The following is an 18,338-nucleotide window of genomic DNA, read 5'->3' as shown; positions in this document are numbered from 1 at the left end:
AAAGTCTTAAAATTAGGATTTTTCTCAGTTTAGTAGTAGTATAGTTAGGACTCCTAACTTTAGGACTCCTAAATGTCTTCTGTGAATACCAAAAGCCTTACAATTAGGATTTTTCTCAGTTTAGTAGTAGTAAAGTTAGGAATCTACATGTTAGTCACCCCTAAGGTTGGCCCAGGGTACCCACACGGGCAGGGTGCATTGTATGTCAAAGGTAGGACATGCCCTGATGTGTGTGGCATGACAGTGAGTTACAGCCAATTTCGTTTTTCACTATTGCAAGGCTATCTGTTCCTATAGGCCAGAATGGGCAGTTTGATTATAATGTCTTATAGTCCTAACTGACTCAGGGAACTAGGTAGAAATTCGAGTTTAGTATGCCTGAACTCAGAATGATAAAATACATCTTTTAGTGAAGTTGGTTTTAACATTCTGTGTTTGAAAATACCTCTTTAGAAAGTAGGGATTTTCTTGCCTTACCATCAAGCCTACCTCTGCTAGGTTGTATATTCCATGTCTGGTTTGTGAGTGACAGGGGCTTGGGTGGCTTCAGGAGGCAGGGTGAGTCAGCACTAGGCTGAATAGACCTATCTGAATTGGGAGTGTTGGGAGCAGTAGCACCTGGGCCTGAATGGGGCTGTGCCTGCCTTCCACAATTCTGGCTCCACCTCCTGTGGTGCGTCTGATGACCCTGGCCCACACTGACAAAGGAAGAAGTTGTGCACTGTCAGAATGCACCCAGAACTATTTTAGACTAGGTACAGACACTCTCTGCCTTCAGAGGACAAAGGATTTACTGGTATAAATATTGGGGCCCAGACCCCAGAACTTTAGATCACTTCTGGGAATCAAGATGACCCTTTGCCAAGGAGAAGAACCAAGGAAGCTGAAGGAGGGACTGCCCCTGTGCTGTGCTATTGGGGTTGGCCTGCAGTGGTTACTTTATTTGCGAAGGAAAGGAGAAAAGGACCTTTGGGTGTAATTTTGCAATCTTGAAGAAGAATCTCCAAGGGCTTGAACTGTGCTTGCCTCCTACCTGAAGTCTTAGGGATACAAGACTTCACCACCAGCTCCCCTGAATTCCCTTGCTGTGGAATTCTGCCTGCAGAGAGGTGCCTACTGTTGTTTGGGCCCTCTGAGAAGACTGCAAGTCGCTGGGAGCGCAATGCAATGAGGAGAAGCGTGTCGCCGCCACAGCAGTTTCCGTCGCATCGCCGAAGAAGCGTGCCACCGCCACAGCTGTTCGCGGCACATCATCGACGAAGAGTGTCGCATCCCTGGAGAAGCGTGTCACAGGGCCTGTCACGGCTCAGAAGTTACCGAGTTTGCCGCACGGCAGTCGGGCGTGCACGCATCACATCCAACGTTTTCACATCGCATCAAGACGCCATTTAGTCCCATCGCACAGGGCCGTTTTTGCAGCATAGCTGCAAAATGGGCCCTGTAACAAAATGGGCCGAAAACAGGCCCTGGCAAAGAGCTCGACGGCACCCCCACCCCCTCACCCCCCAGGGGAGGGGGACGGCCGAGCACGTTGCCAGGGCGGGTTGTGGTTCCCAGTCCGGCCCTGGGGAGCTTCGTGCCCCCACTCTTTTAAAAAATATATCTGGCCCTGGGGATGGAGTCCCGGGGAACTTATGAGGCTCGTGCAGAGGGCCTCTCCCCCCTCCCCTGTTAAAACGATGCCAGGTCTGGGTGTTGGGTTCCATGGGGTCGTGGCTCTCACCCTCTCCCCTTCAAGAAATGCACCAGGATCCAGTGGGAAGGTGGCCCCATACATGTCGTCTTGCCCACATTTTTAATAAATAAATATGATTTGATTCACTGGGCCCTGGCCCACCCTGGTGGTAATTTTAATAAAAAAAAAAACAATGCAGCCTGCCATTTGTTTTAATCAAAGTCCCAAGGGAGAACCACAGAATTGTGTCCCAAAAACTTTTATTTTAAGAAATTGTGTGGGGTCCCAGAGGACCACAAGGCTAGAAGTCACGGAATCCCTACCCTGCACCCCTTAATTATTTTTTTATCAGATACATAGGTACTTTTTTAGAGTTATATATACCACAAACTTGACCAAAAGGTATCAGAGCGCTTTAAACGAGCACCAGTTGCGTTACAGACGCATTTATTTTTGTTAGACACGGGGAGATTGTGATTTGCCGAGAATCACAACATGTTGAGCATCCCTGCCGAGACTCGAACCCAGTTCCCAGCTTCGAGGATGACGCTCTAGCGGTTAGGCCACATATCACCAACTGATGTTTGACCACTGCTATGGACTACTGCCATAGCTAGTTTTGCAGGGCATTGGTCATCTTGGAATGGTACAGCAATGAGAAGGTATGCAAAAAGAAATAAAAATGACATGTGGAAGCACATGTTATCTCCCAAAAGTTAACTGATAGTTTCTTAGTGATTTACAATTTCATGATGGCCAACACATGTAGCTTTAGCTGTCTTGGAACAGCAGAAGATATCTGCTCTTGTGTGCAGAAGCACCAAAAACAGCCAAAAGCTCAGCCATGTGTTAGCACACTGTAGGGCAGACTCATTGGTATTGCCAATGCTTGTTTCCTGTGAAGTGAACAGCCACAGGAAAATGTAACAGTAGTATTACAAAGACACATGCATACATTCTGCTTTGCAAGTGCATTTTTTAATAATCATATCTGAGAATAGAAATTGTTGTACAATGTACCCTTAAGAAGCCACCTTATTGATCTGTCCTTAAACCCAGAGATGTTTTAAGGCATGAGTGAAAGTGAGCGCTGGACCCGGGCACAGGCCTTTTAGGGCCCCCTGATAGAGCCAGCTCTGGTCTGAGTCTTGCCATGATGACCTTGAATCATTCTTAAACAGATAGTTGTAAATAGCGTTTTCCTTTCATTTATTTTTGATACGGGTAATGTGTGTATTACAAACTTTTTGCAGAGAAATGTGTTTATATTTAAAGCAACATCAGTAAAAAAAGTTTCTTTTAGATCAAAACAGGACCTCACATGTGAGAAACAGGAAGGGGTCACAGAGAATATTTGCAATATTAGTGAGCTACTGCTGTGTTATAATATTGAAAACACAGTAACTATCTCTGAATATTAGATATAAACACATTTTGGATTTGGATGTGTGTGCCTGTGCACTCAGTGACCAGCCAAAGAGGGTATGAAAGAGCAGAAACTGGATCACAAATTCAAAGCTGTTTGGAACATGGGTCCCAAAAATACATTCGACCCAGGGCCCACAAATCCTTATCATGTCCCCGCTTCAACCTACAGTCATGCAGCCGAGAAGAAGAGGGGGTTGCTGCTAGGAAGTGGAACAGCCTGAACCAATGTTCACAACAAGGAAGTTGCCTCAGACCTGCTTTGTTTTTTTCTCTCCTCCTTCTGTGGTGACAGATTGGTTCAGACCAGCACGGAGCCCACAGGACACAGACACGCCCGCCTCAGCTCCTCGAGAAGTAAGTGCACAAACAGCTTCTAGATTGTGTGTCTATCATTGGATGCATAGATCGATGGAAACAAGCTTCAGTCCTCTTCCAGGGATAGATCTTCAGGTCCCCAATCATGGGGCGATAGGCAGTCCCTTTAGTCCCTGTGTTGGAGGATGGGGCAGTGCCCTTCAGTGGGGGGCCAGAGCTCGAACCAGGGCCTGTGTATGTCCATGAGCAGGCCAGCCAAAGAGATATTTTAGAATCCCGCAACAGATTTAGCACTGGGATTGGTATCATTTTGCATTATAGGTCTGCTCATTGTTTGTTCTTCTGTAACGCATTAAAGACACAAGACAAGCATTGGCAAAGGCAATAGGGCTGGCTTATTTTATGGGCATATGTTCTTTGTTATGGTTTAATTATGTAACTTTGTTATGTCTGGTTGCATCCGCAAATAGCACAAACATGCTCTCTTATGCACAAGGAAAATATTCAAGTGCGCATATACACAGGCGTGAATACACACACAAACACAGATACTCTCTTGCCTCAAGCAATATATGTACGAGCACAAACACAACAAGGATTGTGCATGGATGTATTTATTAATTAATGGCTGTGTGGGTGTATTGCATTGTTGTTGCATTTATAGAGGTTACATCTTGGTGAATTTCCATAACATATATGCGGACGGGTAGTCGTCCATAGGAGTTCTCGGATGGAACGGTCTCTCTCAGGCAGCATCTAGGGTTAGCCTTTCAGGAGCATATTTATTAAAAAGTAACGCAGCACAGCAAGTCAGCTTGCTGTGCTGCGTTACAGGGAAAGGGCAGGAATAGTCATCCCAATATAGCATGTGCCTGTCCTTTCCTTATCACTGGCGCACAATGTGTTGCCTAGCGACAACGTTGCATGCAGGATTGATTTGTGCAGAAAGTTGCACCTTTCTGCACAAAAACAAACCCCTGAGGTATATTCCTGTATCCATGTGTGCTGGAGAGGAAGTAACAAGGAGAAATACAAGGAGTTCTCCTCTTTACACCTCCTAGACAAGGTGTTGCATTTTGGCATATTCCCAGGTCTATTCGTTCGGGTAAATCTGGGAATGCCTCAAAATCCATGGGAGGTGCGTGGGCACACATACACAACGCCAATGGAATGTTTGTTTTTATTTCTGTGCTTTTATGGCCGTTGGTGGCTGAATAAAGAATCTATGACTGACTGACTGAATGCCTCCATGGGGCAGAGTAAACCAACACAGCAATTTGTGTTGCATTGCATTACTCCTGATTTATCAAACCACTCAGGGCTGAACTAAGTGGCCGTGCGTGGCTCGATTAAATGCATTTTGGGTTGGGTCGCACATGCACCATGTTGTGTGGTGCAAAAGCAACGCAACCCCCTTCATAAATATTGCCCTCAATGTCCAGAGTTGTGCTCTTTTTGTGGTTCTGTCACTGTGATTTGGCTTGTAGTGAAGTGGAAAGGAGGAAGATAGATATGGACAGCGGGAAAGTGTGAGAGCATTGACAGATCTTGACACACCAGAAGAGAAGAGTGTCAACTTCGATGCAAGTCTTCGCTTAATGAGTCCATGGCGATGTAAAATTCACTGGATGGAAATGTACTAAATTATGTCATAGTGGTGTGCTTCACTGCTGAGAGCCTGTTGCCAAGTCTGTGACAGCTCTAGTTTGAAAATGAGAATAAACACACAGACTCATGGAGCACAAACAGGGACAACAACAGCAATTGAGATGTTTGACCTTGATACAAGATAGGCCATATGCTAGTGAATTACTTTAAATATAGTATTTGACAGGAATGGAGTGCTTGATTTTCCAACTACCTGATTTTTTTTGGTCTAGCCTAGACAGCGCTTGCGCTGTCTCTCCGAGACATGCAATAATATTCTTTAGTGTGGAAGCTTCGTGGAAGCTCCGCCCACTCTCTGCCCATGTTTTTCATTGGCTTAGGTCAGTAAATGCTGCCTTCCAATTGGTTTAAGACTTGTTAGTCCCTCCTCATGACGATTATGTTGTCATTTGTATCCTTCCAAGGCTACTTGCTCCTTTACTCACCGCACTTTCTTCTGGCGCAGGGCCTAACCACAACCACGCGCACGCGATGACGTGGTCTCTTCCTGGTCGGCTTTACCAAAGGCAGCATCACGTGATCCTCGTTCACCAGCACCCGCAGCAGCTGCAACGGCCTGATGACGTGGTCTCTTCCTGGCCGGCTTTACCGAAGGCAGCATCACGTGATCCGCGTTCACCAGCACCCGCAGCAGGTGCAACGGCCCGATGACATGGTGTCTTCCTGGCCGGCTTCACCGAAGGCAGCATCACGTGATCCACGTTTACCAGCACCGGCAGCAGCTGCAATGGCCCGCACGCGATGACGTGCTCTCTTCCTGGTTTACAATCGGGAATGTTGGCATGTATGCTTTTGTGCCGTTTTTCGGCTCGGAAGTAACTGGGCCGAAAAGCCTTCAGGAATAGAAGCTCGTCCCACCAGCGCATAAGAAACGCTGTATTTTTTTCAACACTTGTATATTTCTTTCCTACAATACGTTAATAAAGCGACTTGAGGACAAGTCCCCTTATTCTCTCACCCTTTACAACTAAGCTGACATGAACATTTTAGAGACTATACTGCGCATGCCAGCAGGTCTTAGGCGGGCCTTGTCCTCCATGTCAGCCATGTTTGGATCAGGCCAGCCTTCCCTGCAATGTCAGTGTTGCAAAGAAGCGGAGACAGTAACAGCGGAGACGTTTGTGCCTGACCATTGCTTAGGATAGGGCCTCCCACTTAACAGTAACAGGGTCACAGAAGTTATGTGTTTACCTGCACAGACAGGCAGGATATTCAGCCAAAGGAAAGGCTATGTGCCGAAAGGGGCGGGACTTCCGGGGCCGAGAATTCCAAGGCTGGGTGTTGTGGCTGAATCTGGGTTGAGTGTATTGTGTGAGTCTGAGGTTTACGTTCTCTAGGCTGTATTTTAAAAAGCGCAACCATGCCCAGAGTAGATCAGCTGCCCATTGAAAAAACGCTGGAAGACAGCCCACAGTTGAGGGGCGCCCCTGGGTTTATTTATTTATTTAATGGAGTTTTATATAGCGCAGACTTTACCTAAAGGTGTCAGAGCGCTGTACAATAGAACCAGTTACAAAGAGGGTATTGCAATTCTCCGTATTTGTCGACTTGGAGGCAATAGACTGCAGCACTCTCAGCTAGCCAGTACACGTATGCGCGTGATGCCTTACATCGCACGCATACGAGTTAAAGAGCTTCAGTCGGGGCTTCCATTGTGCCCAGAAGTGTTTCCTCTGTCCTATTCTAAGCGAACAGTCCTTCACAGAGAAGCCGCGCTGTTCTGCTTGAAGTGCTGCTGTTCCCCAGAGGTATATCTGCTCTCCTAGTAAAGCCAAAGCAGTCCTGCTGAGAGCAGTGTGTCCATGGTCCTCTCTAACGTGCTGCAGTCCTGCTCATAAATGTGTGTAATGTCCGTTTCGAAGCACTACAATCGTGCTTTGAAATGTATGTACTATCCCATTCAAAGTACTGCTGTCATGCCCAGAGAGGTCTTTACTGCCCCAAGTGCACAGTCTTGCTCAAAGGTGTGGGTGCACTTCTATTTAAAGTGCTTCAGTTTCTAAAATGGAATATGTGGTGTCCTAGCACACGCATAGCATTCCAACACCCCCATAAGGACAGTAAGCGCTGTACAAATACTGCAAAACAATACAGTTGCAGCCCAGCCGAGAGGTGTTCCGTGGCCCTGTTTGAAGTGTTCTGGTGCTTAACTACACAAAATACCGGCTTCTGGTGTGTACTCCTGTCCAAATCAAGGGCGTAGTCCTGTTTGCACGTGTGCGCACCACCCGGTTCAAAGTAATGCAGTCCTCCTAAAGCACATTTAAAGCCCGATTTCACTGCCCCTCCTCCATGTAGAACCGTGCCCGACTTCTGATTGAGGGAGCCCCAGACGGATGTCGGTCATGCGCCCTTGCCGTGAGCGACATTAATAAAGGCTCAAGCGGTATTGGGATAAGTGGACAAGGGACATCACATGCGGTAAGATAGGTCACACAAATCTAATAGACTTGAATAAAAATGTAAACGGGCTGCAGCAATATTAACAGTACGGCCAAATGAGCCCCCCTCTTCCAACCCTAGAGCTATAAAGGGTCCTTCATTCACTCATTGGGTGACCCCGCTCTAGCTGCTCTCCTCTCGAATACCACGCAGTCAGCATTACTCGCTTGAGAAACACGTCCCCAATAAGACGGGCAGACACAGCATACTCTGCAATAGCCTTTAAATATCAGGCACAAAGCAACTAATGCATATGATAATGTCCAGATGTTAATCTGAGAGTGCACACAAGCCTTGAGAGAACCGAAGCACCGAGCGCTTTACTCGGTGTGACACTTCTCTGCTGCACACACATAGACTGCACATATGGTGAAAGGCTGCTGTAGGTCACAGAGTTCGCGGTACACCCACATGCATTTCTTAGATCATAAACCGATGACACAACTGACCTGGAAAGGTGCCAACCACGGGCCCTGGGTGGGGGGCGGGGGGCAAGTACTGGAGCTGCATGCGATCAGTTCAAACTCTGCCCTTCTTTCCCACTCGCCTACCTTTCAGTGGTCTTAGGATACAAGGGTGTGCATTGTTGAAAAATTGAAACACATGTGATGAGGCAGGGGAACCGGAAAAGGGAATTGTGAGATGTGCAGACAGTATGAATATGGGTGCTTGGTTTTTAAGGCTTTACATGAGGAAGGCTCTTACTTTTTGAGAGAACAATTCAAATGGTACGCCCCTCTGCGGTGGCTTCGATCATATGATGCTAACCTGACTACTGTTCCAGTTATAAAAAAGGCCATCTGGGGTGGACGTAGCTTTTCTTTTGTGCAGCTAAACTATGGAATGGGCTGCCTCTCCATCTGAGATGTATGGATAGCCTACTGTGCTTTAGAAAGGCTCTGAAGACCTGGCTGTTTGGCAATTAGTTTTGCCTGTCTGGATTAGGGAGTAGTGGACAGCGCCAGGACACCTATTTGGTAATCGCGCGCTATACAAGTCACTATAACATAACATAACAAGCCGGCTGAAACAGTGAATAAATACCCTTTGCTTTAGAGACAGGTTGTGCGGAGACTGCTGCATGACGTGTTTGTAAACAACTCTGTGCTGCCCAGGAATGGGCTCAGCTCGGCTGTGCTTAACCATCCCAAAACATGCAGAGCCCCATTAAACACTCTCCCATCTTTTCTGGTAGCGGCGTGAAGGTTTGCACCGCCACTCCCTCCTGGGCCCTTTAAATGCACATATTTTTATTGTTTCTATTATTTTGGGTTAGAACATTTTTATTTATTTTTTGTTTTTATTGTGTAAATATTCATTAGCATATGCTGTAAAATGACCCTCTTTCCCCATACAATAGCCATTGCTGCAGATATCTGCAGATATGTCAGGGGCGAGCAGTTCATCCAGTCAGGCCTTTTATGCTGATATACTTTGGGGTTAATGCACCTTCTGCTGGAATCCTAGTGCACCTGCGCGTCACATGATTGAATACCGATGAAGCCAGCATGGCCTTTAATTTTCTCCAGGTCAATAAGTAAAAACAAGCCCATATTATTGTTCCTTCACTGGTGGTATGTAATCATTTAAATAAAATCTGGCCTGCTCGTTGTCCCAGGCCCCTGCAGCCTCCCTAACAGGTTAATTTAGCCGAATGTTGTTCAATTGTTGACTGAACAACCGTTCACCACATGCCTTCTTTCAATTACGTGACACAGCTACACTGCACTGGCACCAGTATCATCATGGTGGCCAGAGTGACAGCGAGCTGATAGTCAAAGAGCTAGCCAGTGCAGCTTACCTAACGACTCAGCAGTGCAGCTCCTAGGACACACAGGCAGCAGCCCCTTTCTGCTGACAGTCCAAAGGCTGCAATCACTAGCCATATCGGAGCAATTGGAGGCCAGTCCTGAAAAGCCACCATGCCCGGCCTCACTCCTGCAATCATCAAAGCAACGCCGGTGGCCCCTGGTCCCATCTCAACCCGGCCCAGGTGAGCTGAACACTTGGAATGTGAGTGGGGTCCAGATGGACTGGGAAGGGGCAGGTTGGTTCTGTTGGATATGAATGGAGCTAGTTCCAAGGCTAGGTGGTGTTTGAAAGCACTGGATGGGTTAGGTTTGTTTATATTGGGAATGAGGTTTTAGTGTACTGGGTAGAGAAAGGCTGATTTTGCTCACAAGAAAGTGTCACTCATAGTCCTTGAAATGTCACTCATAATTACATTGAAATTTTGAAAATGTCACACATATCAATCTGAAACCTTGGCTGCTATGTTAAAATGGATACACTCTTGGAATGGTCCGGATATGGAGTAACAGTACACCTGCATTAAAGGTACTGGTATACTTGGGAATGTTGGTTCTGGCCCACTGAACATATTACAGCCTTGCTGATAATTATGTTTACTATCCAATTAAAAGAACCGAGGGGTCTGAGACTAACAGAAGACCAAGCACTGCTTCAGTACTGCAGCCCTTCAAAGAGACGCCTGTCCTGCCCCAGTGTACAGCAGTCCTTGGGGGGCTCGGCTCAGCATGCACTTGCCTTATTTTCCTTTATAGACATTACCCTCTGCTGTGGGCCCAGTCTATGCTCACATAGATCTGGAGGCGGAGACAGAATCTGTCCCTGCAAATTACAACAGCATCGCTGCAAGTGCGCCCCAGGCCCATCGCAAGTGGAGTCGGCAGTGAAGGTATTTTGAAATACAGTGCGTGCACTCCACAGCTTATTGTCTATGTGGCCATTCCAGCCAGGGCCGGACTGGCCGTAGCGGGCTCCGGGCAATCCCCCGGTGAGCCACGGGTGGGGGCCGGTTTTGGTCCCCTGGGGGCCGTTTTTGTTACAGGGCCGTTTTTGCAGCATAGCTGCAAAATCGGCCCTGTAACAAAATCGTTCGAAAACCAGCCCTGGCAAAAAGATCAGCGGCACCCCCAACCCCCGCGGGGGCCGGCCGAGCACTTTGCCAGGGCCGGTTTTGGTTCCCAGTCCGGCCCTGATTTCAGCTGCATTCAATGTGTTCTCAGCTGAACAAGTGCCGCTTCTCGCTCCGTGGGTGGTCAGAGTGCGCTTTGCCGGTACAGTACAGTCACTTATATGTAAAGTGGGGGCCACTCGGCCCTCACGCCCACATGGCGGTGCGGCGCCCCCCCCCTCCCCCGGCCTTTCGGTGTTGGGGGTGTGTCGCGGGGCGATGACGCGCGCGATGCCTCCCCCGTGACCCGGAGGCAGCTCTTCAGCTTCCGGGGCAGGGGGGCGGGACGGCCAGGGGGTGGGCCCTCTGGGCCGACGTACTACCCCGATATAAGGCGCGGGGAGGGAGCTGGGCGCCCTCTTGCCCCTGGCTCGCTCCCCGTGTCTCCCGTGTGCCCCGCGCTCGGGGCTTGCTAATTTTTTCCTCACCCACCTGCCCTAAAAACAAGCTACTGAACAATACTAGTCAGGGGTGCTATTTAAGTCGGACATAGGCCTTTTTTCCCGTTTAAAGTTAGGATTGGTGATTAGGAATGTTGTTTGGACTTAGGCCTTTTTTCCCGTTATACAGCTGTGATTATGTTGTTGTTAAAGGGGCAATATTATGGGTACATAGGCCTTTTTCCCGTTATATAGCTGTGATTATGTTGTCATTAAAAAGGTAATATTGTGTGTACTTAGGCCTTTTTCCCATTAGTACAGCATGCTTTGTATTTATATGGTTTGGTTTTAGTTTAGTGTAGTTGTCCTTTAGCGAGTTCTTTTTCCCTAGGCTCATCGTCGTATTTATTAGGGTTGGTCAGGCGGTAAGGTCATGATCGGTGAGCAGCAATTTAAGGTCCTAAGGGGGGCGTCACCATCCACGGAGGGGGCGGCCCAGGGGGAGGGGCCACTGGTCCCTCCTAGAACGTCAGGGGCAGGAAAATCCGCTAGCTGCTAAAGATGCGGGGGAGGGAGTCACGCTTTCCTTAGGCTGGTAGCCACCCCGCACATACATCATGACGTCAGCAAATGACGCAGAGTGTAAGGGCCCTCCTTGTTGGTTAAATGGAGTTCACGATGCCGACGGGGTAGGCGGTCCCCTGTCGCGCATGCGCACCTGTAGGTAAGGGCGTGGCTAGTAGGACTTGACACCGGTTAGCGACCTTGCCGTCGGGCCAGAAATGTTAGAATGCAAAATTCAGGCAGGATGTTAGATTCGGATAGGAAACACGTTGTATTAGACGTTTGTTAAGGTTAGCCTTGGATATTTGTCTACGATACTGTAAATCTAATGTCATGAATTTTGCGTATTCTTACATAATTGATGTAATGTTGATATTCATCCTTTTATTGTTTTGTATAATAAATACGGCCGGGGGGTCCCTGACCCCCCGCCTTCCAAAGACAATTTGCTTATGTCAATCCTTCAAGGTGGTGTGGAAAGCTGGGAGGGGAGGGTAGCCAGTCACGGACCATGATCACTTTACTGCTCTCTGTGCGCCCACCAGCTGCAGCACCAGCCCCCGGACATTAGGTTTTCACTAGACTGTTCCTGTCCGAGCTGAGCCCAATTTAAGGTAAATATCTATCCCTTGTGGATAGTGTGACCAGGCGTCTCGGATTAGCCGGGGCAGTCCCGGTTTTCACCAGCCCCCGGCAGAGCTAATTTTGCACATGTCCCGGTTTTCTGAAAGGGTTGACTGTAAATATGAAAAGACACGTTTTCATATTTTCCAAGGTATGGCTAGCTAGCAGTTCTTAAGAGAAAGCAATTTAATTAACATGCACGAGGCAGGGTTTAAATGCTGCATGTAATTTAGTCTCTAAGTGCGGCCTCCTCCATGTTTCTGTGTTGATGAGGACAGTAATGAAAGTCATTCAGAGCCATTCTAAAATGATAGTCCCGCTTGTATGTTTGGCAAATGTCCCGAGAATTGTTTTCAAAATATGGTCATCCTACTTGTGGTGCTTGCTAGAGATGGTCTTTGTGGGGTGGTCACTTGGGTGTTTTATCTGCATATGAAGTAAATGGGTTTTCTTTGTGATAAGTTGGACCAGTTTCATTTGTGCGTGTGCTATCTGGTAAGCATTTTTGCATTGTGGGTTAGCATATGTAATACACGTGACATGTCCCTTGCCGATGTTATCCGCACGTCTGGTTTTCATGCAACTGCCAGTGCTAATTACACCCTGCGCTATTTGAAGGACTTGTAGCCTGACTATAATTCCCAGAATGCACTGTTCTTGTCCCAGCCCGCCTGTTTTGTATGGCACAGGCCGAGCTTGAGCCCACCCACCACAAGCACTTGCCAGCTCATATAAAACCTCACCACTCCTGACAGGATGGAGCAGGACACTTCTGTCGTGCCAGCCCCAGCTGTGCCAAGGCAGGTCATCTGCGTGGCACCCAGTACAGAAGCGCCGCACCTCTGAACCCAATGCCAGGTGAGTATGAGACTCTACTAGGAAGCAGTGTTATACCAAAATACATACATGAAGCACCAATGCTCAGGGAATTCCACTGTAAAACAGCGTGAATATGCATATCAGCTTCCAAACACAACCATTTGATTCCTTAAAGTGATTGAGATTATTGTAACCTGACCATTTCCTTCCACTGACCTTAACCGGACAACCTGTGGTTATCCTGCTGCTACCCCTCTTACCAGCGCAGGTCAGAACCACCATAGTTAGGAGCACCATTCTCAGCCGCCTGGATTACTGTAATGCTCTGCTTCTGGAATCCCCGGCCTATTTGATCTCCAGATTGCAAAGCATCCAGGCGGCAGCAGCGAAGCTGGCACTCTCCCGAGAGCGAAGATCCTCTACCACCCTCGCTCTAGCCGATCTTCACTGGCTACCTGTACATCAAAGGATCTGCTTTAAATCCCTCTGCATTGTCTTTAGGGCAGTACACGGAATGGGCCCCCGACCACTTCAAAAGAAATTCAAATGGTATATACCCACACGGTCCCTCCGTTCCTCATCTTCCAACCTGATAAGCATACCCAGAATCAGGAAAGCCACTTATGGTGGCAGAGCTTTCAGCTTAGCCGCAGCCCATCTGTGGAACAAATTGCCTATCGACATCAGGAAAACAGACGAACTGATGGCTTTCCGTAAAAAGGTGAAAACATGGCTTTTCCCCAAAGTCTAATTTCACCAGAACTTTATACTCCCCCCTCCTCTGTTGCACAGTATTTTCAGCAATATGTACACAGCGCCAGGATGCCCGTAGGGTTACAGCAGCGCTCTACAAATGCTATAAATAAATCCTAACCAACCAATTCTTGTCCGTCTCACTTGATTTTTAACGGTCTTTGGTTTACCTTGAATAAAAATTGTTATCGGTTAAAACCATCTACCTTTTAATTTCACGTCCATCACCACCTATCCATCAAAAACCAGCTCCACTGTAACTCAGGCGTCGCAGCACACCAGGGAGGCACTCGGCCTCCTTGGTGGGAACCCGATGATGAAGCATGTCACCAACAAGGTTGGTGAGTGAGGGTTCTTCTATAAAATCCTTTTGGTTTTTCCCACGCTGTTGTTTTACATTAGCCTTTTCTTAGTCCTAATTCACTCTTTCGTTGTTTATACAAGTATACTAGGGGGTACAAGAGTGATTCTCTCCCTCTCCCTCTCTTTGTTGTTGTGATATTGTAACACCTTGGGTTGCTCCATGGCATCATTCGGGAAGTGATGCTCATTACGAGGAAGAAAGGCAGGTAGACACAGCAATCCACAGCCCTGCCTCTGTCACTCTACGCTCTAGAGGGACGAGTTTACAAAAGTGGTAGCAGTCATGTCAGGCACTTTGCTTGGTTATTAGAAAGTTGGTGAAAGCCACACTTATAGAATACTCACCTGGGCACAGTGTGCGCGGCTGCTTACTAACAATCAGGAGGGGTGATTGTATTTGATTTAATATTGGGCCTCATTGCTACCAATCACACCCTTACATAGTTGTACTGCCTTTTTAGTAATTTAGTTGCAGAATATTTTTTTTTATTGAGAGGCCTTTTTGTGTATATGGTTTTATTTAATTCTGTGGATGCAACTGTACACCCCACAGGACAGGACCCCACCTAACATACAACATATATCTTGTAGTAGTCAGGGCTGGTCAGGCCTTTTATTCCACTGGGTATTTATCCCCATCCCTGCTATCTAAGGGGGGGAGCTGGGGCCGAAATACAACAAGCTGCCTTTGATGGAGTCTGTGATGACTGCGCAGGAGAGACAGCCGGTAATAGTGGGGGAGTGAGTGTCACAGAGATATTTTATCTAACTTTCTGAGTCAGTAGCCAGCCCTCTAAGTAAGTTACAGTGCCTGAGGTGAGCTCAGCATCATTGAGGCTGGCTCAGGCTCCACACTGGGGCCCCCTCACAACCTAGTGGCCTTCCATTTCTAGTGCTTTGAAGTAGTTTTAGGATGTTCTTAGAGTTTCTTGTCGGTCAAATGGGTGTAATTTCGGATATTTATGTTTCCCCCTTCTTCATTGCTAGAGTTTGCTCCAGAGAAAGTGTCACTCATAGTCATTAAAAGTCACTCATAATTACACTGAAATTATGAAAATATCACACATAAGCAACCTGAAACCTTGGCAGGTACGCACCGTCGTAATATTATAACGGCCTTGTCACATTTAGGATCAGCTTTCCACGTGCCCGTGCCAGACCCAAGTAAAAAGGGGTGCACATTCTGCTCACACTTGAAATGCTTCTCACGACAACCCCTCCTTTTATGTCCCACCTGGACCCCCAGTCACAGATACACGCCCAGGCGGAGCAGCCCTGGCTAGGTGGTGACAGCAACCCGACGTATCTACTAATAGTGCAGGAGGAACAGTGGAACCGTGTCCAGCGAGGGGCCAGTGGTACTCAAATCATGGCTGTTTTTGACTACCCAACTGGTTGGGGGGGTGAGTGAAGAGCTTGCATTCCTTGATGGCACCTTCGCTTTACCACTGCTGGGATCCTGCAGGGAGAGAGAGAGAGCGCAGTGTGATCCTCCAAGCATAAATGCAAAGTTTCCCTCAACCCACCCTTTCTCTGTGCATGAAGTGAGGCTTCATTCATATCCTTATCTGAACTAGGGGGAACACTTAGACCCTTTTTCCAAAATTGTCGAGCGACTTGCAACAGTGAGGCATCTCTGACCCCTCCATACAACCAACACGTGTGAGGCTTGCCCTATCAGGGCTCTCAGATGTAAACACCTGTACCCAGTAACTTTGCAGGGGTGACCTAACCCCTTCGTCCGGAATGACATGCACTCATTAGGCTTTGATATTTCTCTTAGTGCTACAGAGCCCTTAGTTAAGTTTTATTTGCTAACTAACACTCGATATTAGTGCATTTGCAGGCTTTCCTCTTTTTTCCTTAGCGCTCTTCCCACTTGTTCCGCCCCCCACCACAGTTGTATCAAGGGCAGTGAAGGGTGGTACTGCTAGAACAGTAAATGTTTCAGCACCCAAGCTAATATGCTGCATAGATAAATACATATAAGGTCCCAAAGGCGAGACCGATTGCATTGCCAATGCTTGTTTGACTAGTTGTCTCTTGATGGATCCCGGGTGAAGAGGGTTGCAAAAACATATAAAAGCAATGGCTGCTTTAGTGACTTGAAATTTTCCTAAAATCAATGCTCAAGAAATCTAACATTCAAGCCTATCTCTGTCGCACCAAATACAATAATCGATCAGGTCAATTCAAGCAAGAATGCAACAATAACTATATACATATGGCACTGTGCTCCAACATACAGACCAGTTGGCTACTGTATGCAGGAGACAAAGGTTCTACTGCAAAAAGCAGGCCTGGTGAATAGTGACTCCCTTAACGAATAGAGAACTTTAAAAGGGTGCCTGTTGCAGCTCATAGCCAGTTTCCTGTAAACAATGGATGATAGGTAATTGTAATTGTATTTCTTTAGTGCTTACTACCCCTGATGAGGTATTGAAAGACTTTTTGGCGAGTAGAACGCTACTCCGGAACACAAGGTGGATTAGTGGTGGATAAGTAGAGGGGAAAATATAAGTTGTTTTTGGGAGTGGTGGGTATGTGTACCTTTTATTTGAATGAATAGCCGATATAGCAGTCTCGATATAACCGATATAGCAGTCTCGAAACGGTAGACTGACATGCGGTTGATGAGGGGAGTGCAACTCAAATATCCCCTACATATGAGCTCAAATTCACCATAGCTGCTGATACTTATCTTTCAGCATCTGGCATAGTTGATCCTAGACAGGTCCCAAGCGTTATGCCCCCCTCTCCCTCCCCTGATAGCAGGCCCAAGGGTACGTTCCCCGTCCCCACAAATCTTCGGCTGCACGACGAGTGCACCACTACCAATTCGGCTTTTATGGGCACGGCCTCCACCAAATCACTAGAAATAACAGTGATTTCTTGGAATGTGGCAGGCCTTGCTAGCAAAATAGATTGCACAGAATGGGGTACATACATTAGTTCGAAAAATATAATTCTATTACAAGAAACTTGGGCGCGCGAAGAAACAGTATTCCCGGGTTTCGCCTCCTTTTCTAAAGCAGCTAAATGGGGGGGAAGGGGCAGGCCTTCTGGGGGACTAACTACATGGGTAGCCACGGACTTAGGTTGCCAAGCAACTCATTTAGAGACTGCTTCTGATGATCTATTGGCCGTCTCACTCGAGTGGCCGGATTCATCGAAGTTGCTAGTAATCAACATCTACTCAAGGCCGGTTCCCATGCATAAAGAATCTGGCACAGTGGATGAGCTAGCCAAGTTCCTAGAAGGAATCCCAAGCGAACTTGCTTGCCTGGTAGGAGGCGATTTTAATGCTCAATACGAACCACTCCCTGGGCTACGTGACGGTCCTTCCCTGGAGGAAGATTCATATTGGCTTATACCTGAGACGGTGGCACCTCCCCCATGGGCCTGGACTCCATTAGCCCTACAGATAACCGCCCTCACCCTCAATCTCGGTTTAAGAGCATGCAATGGTCGTACTAAATCAGACACACCAAGTACCCATACTTTTAATAAACCCGGCAGCGAATCCAGATTGGATTATATAATGGTCAAACTGTTTATGTGGTCAGCAATAGTTGACTTTAAAGTCACCCCAAGATTAGACAGTGACCACAATTCCCTGGAACTGACTTATTCCCTGCCTGGGAGAGAGGCAATAATTAATGGGTTGGACAAAGATAAAACGGGCCTCCTACTTGAAAATAACCGTAGAAAGGTCAAGTGGGAGAAACTGGCCAGTAACCCAGAACGAATATCCCGGCTATACGAAAGGATAATCCCATTACTGGAGGATGCCTTCCAGCTAGGAACTAGGGTTTTAGACAATGCTACTAGAGGAGAGCTTGCACAAATACATGCAGGCATCCTCACCACCCTAGAGCAGGATCTATTCTCATCTGCAAGGCAAAGGAATGGCCCTAAACCGAAGACATCTTGGTATAATGCCGCTTGCAGGGAAGCCAAGGCCAACTTGCTACTTGCTATAAAGGAACATCATAACAAAGATGAAATCCGCGCAAGGAGAAAATCCTATAAAATCCTCCTGGAGAACGCAAGGGCAGAATGGGACCACGATTACTGGGAAAACCTCACTAATGCACTAACAGCTAGAGACTCCCGCAAATTTTGGCGCGTAGTGGCGAACGGCACGGAGGATTTATCCTCCGCAATAGAGCCCAATATAGCCCCTACGGTATGGCAGACCCATTTTGAGGCCTTGTACGCAGAGGGTGGGGGTGAACAGAACAGAGATGGTCCCACAATTTCATCCTGCCCGATTGGGGTTGCTTTCACTGAAAAAGAAGTGAGGGATGCCATTAAAGCGCTAGCTGCT

The 18,338-nt window shown here is 47.4% G+C and overlaps 1 protein-coding gene across 6 annotated transcripts in view; it reads left to right on the top strand.

Moving 5' to 3' along the window:
- The first annotated feature begins 3,401 nt into the window (after positions 1 to 3,401).
- The window catches only part of LOC146809007 (sialic acid-binding Ig-like lectin 13), a 395,766-nt gene continuing 380,829 nt past the window's right edge, over positions 3,402 to 18,338 (top strand). For 3 of the 6 annotated variants that reach the window (XM_085615792.1, XM_085615795.1, XM_085615793.1), the window contains exon 1: positions 3,412 to 3,457. The gene's annotated coding sequence lies outside the window, so the exon portion shown is untranslated. Of the gene's footprint in view, positions 3,458 to 18,338 lie in introns of all 6 variants that reach the window. The other 3 variants (XM_085615791.1, XM_085615796.1, XM_085615794.1) reach the window with 2 other exon arrangements.

Source organism: Triturus cristatus, chromosome 7 (genome assembly GCF_964204655.1).
Source record: "Triturus cristatus chromosome 7, aTriCri1.1, whole genome shotgun sequence".
In the NCBI taxonomy this organism is placed as follows: Eukaryota; Metazoa; Chordata; class Amphibia; order Caudata; family Salamandridae; genus Triturus; species Triturus cristatus.
The sequence above is the reverse complement of the archived record's forward strand: the minus strand, read 5'-3'. Positions and strand labels throughout refer to the sequence as shown.